This window comes from Lactuca saligna, chromosome 6 (genome assembly GCF_052625555.1).
Source record: "Lactuca saligna cultivar CGN05327 chromosome 6, ASM5262555v1, whole genome shotgun sequence".
Taxonomy (NCBI): Eukaryota; Viridiplantae; Streptophyta; class Magnoliopsida; order Asterales; family Asteraceae; genus Lactuca; species Lactuca saligna.
Window position 1 is genome coordinate 141,878,209 of NC_136422.1, and position 9,677 is coordinate 141,887,885.

The following is a 9,677-nucleotide window of genomic DNA, read 5'->3' on the forward strand; positions in this document are numbered from 1 at the left end:
TCTAGATATCCTCCTCACGGACTCTCATCTAATGATATCCCGACCTAAAATCGATCTTGGAAAACCAAGATGCCCCCTGCAATTGATCGAACAAATCGTCGATCCTCGGAAGTGGATAACGGTTCATGACCGCCAGCTTGTTCAACTCCCAGTAATCAATGTGATGGGTTTTATACAAACAATCCTATGTGTGCATGCAACCCTAGATACAGATCTATGTTTTCACTATTAGACATACAACTTTATGAACACAAAAGGGTACCTAGCATGCATCTACTATTGTCGAAATTAACATAGGAGAATAGAATACATACTTTTTGTTGTTATATAGTAATAACAACTAATTCCTTGAGTTTCCTTAGCTCTTGAAAGCAAGTACCACAAGTGTGGTACCTCTAATGGCTCATAAACACACTTTGAGTGAGAGGATGAATATGAGAGAGAGGAGGAAAGGTACTAAGCTCCAAAATTCGGCTCTAGTAGGGTTTTCCCAAGGGGTGGTCGAATTCTAGTGCCTTAGGGTCCTATTTATACTTGAGGTTAGCTAGGGTTTCAAGGTGGAAACCCTAATCCCTTTGCTTAGGGCCTAAGCAAGTTCATGGACTCCTTTCCTTAAGCCCTTCGACAAAAACTCCTAGATCCTTCTAGGATTTTCGTTCAAGCCTTAATAAAGGTGATCCAATAGCCCAAAGTCTCAACTATCAAATAATTACAAAACAGCCCCTGTACTTTTAATTAATTCCTTTAATCCCGAAATTAATTCCTAATTAGTTTCTGATTAAATACTAATTAATAATATTATTCCAAATTAATATATTATTTATATAATATATTAAAAAATCATATTTATACCCCAATTTATTATTCTTAACAATAAACCAACCTCTCTCCTCAACAATCATCCTGTCTAGTCGCCAATGTGAAGGCAACCCAAAAGGACCATGCTCACAATCGAGTCAAGTACATACCAAAGTAGTTATGGACTTAGACACTAATCCAACAGTATCCCACTTGGATAAGTCTAATAACTATTCTATGTATGACTTCAAAACCTAATCAGCAATCGTAGCTTTCAAAAGCTGCTCTCAACTCTGATCTTATCAGAATCATATCCTTTAGATAAGGGATCATATATTTGTCCATTCTTGATATCATATAGACGTGAGACATGGATTGAATTCATTCTCTCTGTCTATGTGTTGTTTCCCGATTTCCGATTTATGATGACTGATAACATACTACAATGGAACACATCAACTTAGTCCCGACATGGCTAAGTGCTTAGGTGTCATCACTAAATCATCGAGGGGCCCACATATATCGCTTTTATCCACTTTGGGTAAAAGCAACAGATAAACTTCAACTCAATGCTTGCTTGTACTCACTCACCGAATCACACACAATACTACGTTTGATAACACCAAGTTACTGGTGCGTTTACATATTATCAATGTGCAACCGAATTACAGAATACAACTCACACATCTCGGTTTCAAGAATATAAGATATTATCATCTCACCAATCACTCGTGATAAAATCCATGAAGCGATCCAAGTGAGCATGGGTTTAATCCAATACTTTAATCTTATAGTAGCACTCATGAACCCTGTAGCAAACTTTTTGCTATGTCTAAAACACTTTAGAAAATCTATAGTTAGATTCATGACAGTCTTCATTCATACATACTTCCAAAGTATGAGCGACTGTGGAGGGTTTGAATAATCTTATTATTCGGGATGTCAAAACATGCAAAGTGAAACACAAGAATAATATTAATTCTATATGGCCTCAAACCTTCGAGTATAAATAATATATTTTATTTGATCACTATATTGATTACTCATTATTTGTTGTTTTGGGTAATCAACTTCTTACTTGAATTATAACAACAGTTGTCTCATGCTCTTAGCATGCACACTATGTTTACATATGGTCCTTACTTTGTGAAATAGTATAATTGAATAACACCCTCATTTCACAATTCCTAATCCATTAGTGTAAGAATACAAAACTCTCGCCACTACTAGAATATGTTAGATTCTAACATTTTATGCAACGGTCATTTCCTAATGTCACGACACAAAAGTCACCAAGACTCGGCCAATGAAATTACAAAATGCTCTATTGGAGATTGTTACAAGACAATTCCATAGTCATGAAGTCTCATATTCAAAGTATATTCATTCAAACATCATTCTTGCATTAAAGTTTCTAATCTAGACATTGATTCTCGATATCCAACTCCTAATATGGAAACATTTCCATATTTGCCATATGACAACTCATTCTAAATAGAATCTTATCTATTCATAATAATGTCAATATGGTCCATCCATGACTATACTTCTAACTGTCCACAAGCGACCAATCATTGGCGAACCTTAGATTGTCCTTCACAATTGTTTAATTATTTTAGTCAAATCCGGTTCTATTCCTTTTTTTCCCTCTAAATGCCCTAGGCATTTGGAAAATTTTATAACTGTCGAATATTACAGCATATGCAATCGATCCTATACCCGAAGCGTATGGGATACAATTCATAATGAAAAAAAGTGATACTTTACCAGTTTCTTAATATAATATCGTCATAATATTTCTATTTGCCATGTTCTCAAAATTCGAACTATGAAGAGGGATGTCGTAATCATAATCGAACTTTGAGAATGCAAATAATAAATATACCCTTGACTAAATTCAATTAAAATTTCTCGATCTAAGCTTTTAGATTGGAAACGAAGTATAACATTCTCTCCCTTAATTATAGCAAAAATAATTTTTCAACCCCTGCAACTTTGCAAAGTGAAACTTTTGTTTTTCTATAATTAATATTGCTAACTTGCAATACTTAAATAATAATCATGCTCCCACTAACATGACGATTATATCCATTCCAGCATAACTTTTATGCTCCCACTAATTTTAACACGTATTTAGAAACCAGCTAAACTTCTAGAAAACAATACTTATTGACTTCCGAAGTTCATATTTTCTAATATGATGTGCTTCGATAAGCGTTTATCTAGGCTTTTCAAACTTATACACCTCCCATTAGATAGCTCACATGTGTGTCTAAACTATTTTAGAGCTTATATTACTAAGTCCCAAATGTTCAGACTAATTGCCAAATCTCACAATTCGAACTACGAAGAGGGATGTCGTAGTCATAATCGAATTTGAGAATGCAATTTACATAATCGCTATCTTCTTAAAATCTCTCTTAGTGAAAGCGTTTCCTCAGAATCATTTTCATGAAGGATAGATTCCTTATGAAACTTAGATTTTCATAGTGTATGTGTTCCTATCCATGTGAATTGTCATAGTCATAATCGAAAGATAATGTTTGTGACATATTCAAGCTCTTATGGACAGAAGTTGTTCACTCTTAATTTCTTGCCATCAAGGGTTCCACAATTGCTTCCAAGTTATTTAGCACCTCACCTATGCCAATCAATGTACTTTCATTGAATAAGGTGTTTTCCCTTATGCAACCTGTTGAGAATTCGTAGAACTCATATGCATAATCAACTCAACTAGATTGGCACAAAAACAAGAATACGTCAACACGATAGGTTACAAATCTCAAGTCGTGTGCTAGTGTTTAATAATAGGTTTACTTTTGATTAGTTCTTGAAACTTTTCAAGATCATTTAGACTCCCACTGACCTCTTGACATATAAGATTATCTTGTCAAGAAAACATTTCTCGACAAAACAAATATTCAAGAATTAGTGTGTGTCTATATCAAGACAAAACCTACAGGCAATTTGGTACTAGTTGGTCTTTGTCTTATTCAAGACATCACATTTTACCAAAATGTGTAAGTGTAAGAACATTCCCACTTAATATTATGTCACTTATGTAACAGCCCGGAATTTCAGGTATTGCTTTAAAACTATTTTTGGGGCATTTTTGGAAGGGACTCGGCGAGTTGGAGCCAGACTCGCCGAGTAGGACCACAGACTGGGTCGCGGGTTCGCGACTGGACTCGACGAGTCCATTATGGACTCAATGAGTCTACGCTGTTCAGCAGAAACCCTAGCCGTTTGGTTTGGATCGTATATAACGCCCCATATGCCGTCATTGTTCGTCTTTTAGCTGACTGAGAAGAACCCTAAGCGTCTGTGGACATCTAGAGCAAGATTAGAGGCTATTGGAACCTTGAAGAATTTGTTAGGCAAGAAGAGGAAGGGTTTTGGCCAAAGGAAGATCAAGGAGATCGAATTTTGAGGTTTGGGGACACAGAGGGTACATTTTTCAGGTAATACTTCGGATCATTCCTGTTATTTTGATGTGTACACGGATTTAGGGTTTATGAAACCCATTTGGTGAGTAGATGGATTATTATGTTGTTACCCAAACGTTTATACCCCAGTAATAGGATGTTTAGAGGTCCAGAAAGTCCCATGATTGTGTATTTCGGGACCATATGTATTTCAGGAAATAGTTGGTCGACTGCATGGCATGGACTCGCCGAGTCTAATGAACAGACTCGGCGAGTAGCTTGAAGATTCACTGGGACTCGCCGAGTTGTTCTTCAAACTCGGCGAGTGGAGTCGGGGTGGCCCCGCGATTCTTCCACAAGGATCTCGTCGAGTCAAGGGGGATACTCGACGAGTAGACAGGGAACATCAGGGAAGTTGGAGAGAACGTCTCGACTCGTCGAGTCACCTTTGCACTCGACGAGTCCGGTCTAGTTGACCGTTGACCGGAGTTGACCTGCATATAATTTCTTAGGGTCAGTTGTCTTGAATGATAAAAGTATTAATAAGGGTATATGGTATTATAGGGAGTCTGCAGATCGGCGGATCGAGTGCGAGTGATTTCAAGAGTTGATAGTTTTCATTACCACGAGGTGAGTCTTCTCACTATACTATACCCGGAAGGGTTTGACTGTGTGACCAGAAGGTCGAATACGTTGTATGTCATATATGCTATAAATAGAAAGGTAGTTGCTATGCATGATATGTATGTTTATACGGGCCGGAAGGCGATATGTTATGTGACCGAAAGGATAGGTGTGATATATGGTATATGTGCTATGTGTGTTAGATTAAATGTATTATGTATTGTAAATGTTATGGGCCGGAAGGCAATATGTTATGGGCTGGAAGGCAATATGTTATGGGCCGGAAGGCGATTATGTTACGGGCCGGAAGGCGATGTGTTGTGGACCGGAAGGTCAGGGCCTGGAAAGGCGTATATGTGTAAGTCGTATACTGGGGAACTCACTAAGCATTTATGCTTACAAGTTGTTATGTATGTGTTTCAGGTACTAGCGAGGACCGTGGGAAGGCGCCGGCATGATGCATACACACTGCTGCTATTTGAGATCTTGGGGAGTTTGTTTATATGAGATATTCGACAGCGTGCAGGTAGATAGTGCATACTAGAGGTAGAGTACTCACTATTCAGGGTTTGGGGAGGAAGATTTGGGACGAATACTGACACGGTGTGGTCGGTAGTATTGGGCCCGTACTACCGAAGACACCGGGTCGGTGGAAGACCCAAGTAAGAATCCCTGGATATCGGAGACTGAGTAGGGTTGCGTTATCGAGTACAATTGTACTTGATGGAGTCTCTGATAATTTTATGTTGTATTTCAGAGACATCATGGTTACCACACGTCATGGGGCGAGTTCGAGCAGTGTGAGCGACGAGGATATTCGTCAGATGATTCAGGAGGAGGTAGCTGCAGCGATCCGGGCTGAGATCCCGGAGATGTTTGGGTCTATTAAGACCACACTGATGGAGACATTTGAGGAGCGGTAAACCGCACTGACTGAGGCTGCAGCCGCTGCCGCTACCGCAGCTGTGGCCGCTGCCAGGCCGCAAGGGGGCGATTCGTTGCTGTTCCGGGAATTCAGCAACACGAAACCCCCTGAGTTCGATGGGACGCAGGATCCAATTGCTGCGATGAGGTGGATCGCCGACATTGAGGGGTGCTTCTACACTTGCTCATGCCCGGAGCACCTGAGGGTACGGTTCGCCTTGAACCAGCTCCGTCTGGGAGCGAAGGATTGGTGGAAGTTCGTGACGGCGAACTTCACTTTGGCAGAGATTACAGCGGTGACATGGGAGAGGTTTACTGAGATGTTCAGGGACGAGTACGTTCCCCCAGTGGAGAGGGAACGATTGATTCAGGAGTTCTTGACCCTTAAACAGGGTACTGATTCCGTTGCGGTGGTCACACGGAAGTTTCACGAGAGGGCGATGTTCTGCCCCGAGCTGGTGTCTACAGAGCAGTCACGGATGAGCCGGTATTTAGGCGTTTTGAGGAGGGATATCCGGGAGTTTGTGTCAAATTCCACCTATCGTACTTTCACTGAGCTTCAGGCGAACGCCAGGAAGCGCGAGATCGAGTTGGAGACCCAGGCCAGGGAGGAGGCCGAGTCTCGGCAGGTGGATCGGCGGCCGGCTCAGTCTCAGCCGGCAGCCAAGCGAATCAAGTCCGCTGATTCGAGGATGGGAGGTCCGAAGGGTCGCACTTGCGGAAAGTGCGGCAAGGGTCATGAGGGGGCGTGTCGAGCTGGTGGTTGCTACAAGTGTGGCAAGGAGGGACACATCGCCAGGGATTGTCCTAAGGGGTTTATGGTTTGCTTTCACTGCAACCAGACAGGCCATCGGAAGGCCGAGTGCCCGCAGCTTCGTCAGGGATCTACACCTACTACCAGGACCACTGAAACCCGACCGGTGAAGGTCGAGGCCCCGAGGGCTCGCGGGAGAGCCTTTCAGCTGACTGCGGAGGAGGTCCGCGCTGCGCCCGATGTTGTTGCAGGTATGCTGTAATTCACGTATTTACTTCAAAGTCGAAATGTTATGCTTATGTTAATGTATGTGTAGGTACTTTTCTTGTGAACTCTATGCCTGCTCTAGTGTTATTTGATTCGGGTGCGAGTAGATCCTTTGTATCTTTAGCTTTTAGTTAGCATATCAGCATTAGTCGTGAGCCGTTAAGTCAGCCTCTGAGCGTTTCTATAGCGGCCGAGAGGGTGGTTTGTGCCACGGAGGTTCTTCGGGGATGCGTACTAGAGATTTTCGGGGTAGCGTTTCCGATTGACTTAATTCCTATTGCGATGGGGGATGTCTGTGTCATCGTGGGCATGGACTGGTTGAGCCGATTCAGCGCTGTCATCGACTGTGAGCGCCAGCTGGTGACTATACGAGACCCTAGTGGGGGAGTTCTTACGGTATACGGCGAGGGTACCCGTTCGGGATCAGCTTTTTGTTCGGCCGCTAGGGCAAGGCAATGCCTACAGCAGGGATGTAGAGGTTTTGTGGCGTATGTGATGGATACGCGGGAGGCTTCCGAGAGACCGAGGACAGTGGAGGAGGTTCCAGTGGTGCGCGAGTTTCCAGATGTTTTTCCTGAGGAGTTGCCGGGAGTACCTCCTGCGAGGCAAGTAGAGTTTGGTATCGATCTGATTCCGGGGGCTGCGCCTATTGCGAAGGTGCCTTATCGTCTTGCACCTCCAGAGATGCAAGAGTTGTCCTCGCAACTCCAGGAGTTGCTGGGGAAGGGATTTATCCGGCCGAGTAGCTCGCCGTGGGGAGCACCGATTCTGTTCGTTAAGAAGAAGGATGGTTCACACCGGATGTGCATTGATTTCCGGGAGTTGAACAAGGTGACGGTCAAGAACCGCTATCCGTTACCTAGGATCGATGATCTATTCGATCAGTTGCAAGGGGCATCTTGGTTTTCCAAGATCGATTTGAGATCAGGGTACCATCAGGTAAGAGTGCGGGATAAGGACGTCCAGAAGACAGCATTCAGGACGCGGTATGGGCATTACGAGTTCGTGGTGATGCCTTTCGGGCTCACCAATGCCCCGGTAGTATTCATGGACCTCATGAACAGGGTATGCAGGCCGATGCTGGATCGGTCTGTGATTGTATTTATCGACGACATCCTAGTGTATTCGCGATCTAGAGAGCAACATGAGGGACATTTGAGGGAGGTCCTTGAGGTATTGAGGTCGGAGAAGCTATATGCAAAATTCTCCAAATGTGACTTTTGGTTGCGGGAGGTCCAATTTCTTGGACATGTTGTTAATCAGGCAGGGATATTGGTCGATCCGGCCAAGGTGGAAGCAGTGATGAGTTGGGAGGTACCGAAATCACCTTCCGAGATCAGGAGTTTCCTTGGGTTGGCGGGGTACTATCGGAGGTTTATTAGGGACTTCTCCAAGATCGCGGTACCGCTCACCAGATTGACCCGGAAGGGTGTTTCATTCTCATGGGGACCCAAGCAACAGATGTCCTTCGAGACACTACATCAGAGACTGTGCGAAGCCCCGGTATTAGCCCTCCCGGAGGGGATGGAAGATTTTGTCGTATATTGCGACGCGTCGATTTTGGGACTGGGTGCAGTGTTGATGCAGAGAGGCCATGTGATAGCTTATGCATCGAGGCAATTAAAGCCTCACGAGGCGAGATATCCCACGCATGACTTAGAGTTGGGGGCAGTAGTGTTCGCTCTCAAGATTTGGCGTCACTACCTGTACGGGGTTCGTTGTACTATATACACGGACCATAAGAGTTTGAAGTATTTGATGGATCAACCCAACCTAAATATGCATCAGAGGAGATGGTTGGACGTGGTTAAGGATTATGACTGTGAGATCCTATACCACCCAGGCAAGGCTAACGTGGTGGCCGATGCATTGAGTCGTAGGGCGGAGAGCACTCCATTGCGAGACGTATGTCTGAGACTGACGGTGATGTCTCCAGTATTAGATGCTATTCGTGGGGCACAGGCCGAGGTTGTGAGATCCGAGATGCAGAAGAAAGAGCGGGTCGTTGGGTTAATTTCAGAGTTCGTTAAGGATGGACGAGGACTTCTGACGTTTCAGGGTCGGATTTGGGTACCATTCGTGGGCGGTATGCATGCTACTTTGATGGAGGAGGCTCATAGATCGAAATTTTCGATCCATCCCGGTGCTACGAAGATGTATTTGGACTTGAGGAAGGAATATTGGTGGCCTTGTATGAAGAGAGACATCGCATGGTTCGTTGAGAGGTGTTTGACCTGTCGTAGGGTTAAAGCCGAGCACCAGAGACCGCATGGTAAGTTGCAGCCCTTGGAGATTCCTGAGTGGAAGTGGGAGCAGATTACTATGGATTTCATCACCAAATTGCCGAGAACTGCTAGGGGAGTCGATGCAATTTGGGTGATTGTGGATAGATTGACGAAGAGTGCACACTTCCTTGCCATTAGCGAGAGTTCATCAGCGGAGAAGTTGGCGGAGTTATACGTAAGAGAGGTAGTATCTCGGCATGGAGTGCCGATCTCGATTGTTTCAGACCATGATGTACGCTTCACTTCCAGGTTCTGGAAGAAATTCCATGAGGAGCTGGGTACTAAACTGCATTTTAGTACCGCATACCATCCCCAGACAGACGGTCAGAGCGAGCAGACGATTCAGACATTGGAAGACATGCTTAGAGCGTGTGTGTTAGACTTCGGGGGTAGTTGGGATGCGCATTTGCCTTTGGCTGAGTTTTCCTACAACAACAGCCATCATTCGAGCATTGGTATGCCACCTTTTGAGTTGTTGTATGGTAGGAGGTGTCGGACTCCCATTTGCTGGGGAGAGGTGGGACAGAGAGTGATGGGCAGTACAGAGATCGTACTCCAGAAAACCGAGCAGATTCAGCAGGTTAGGCAGAGGTTATTGAC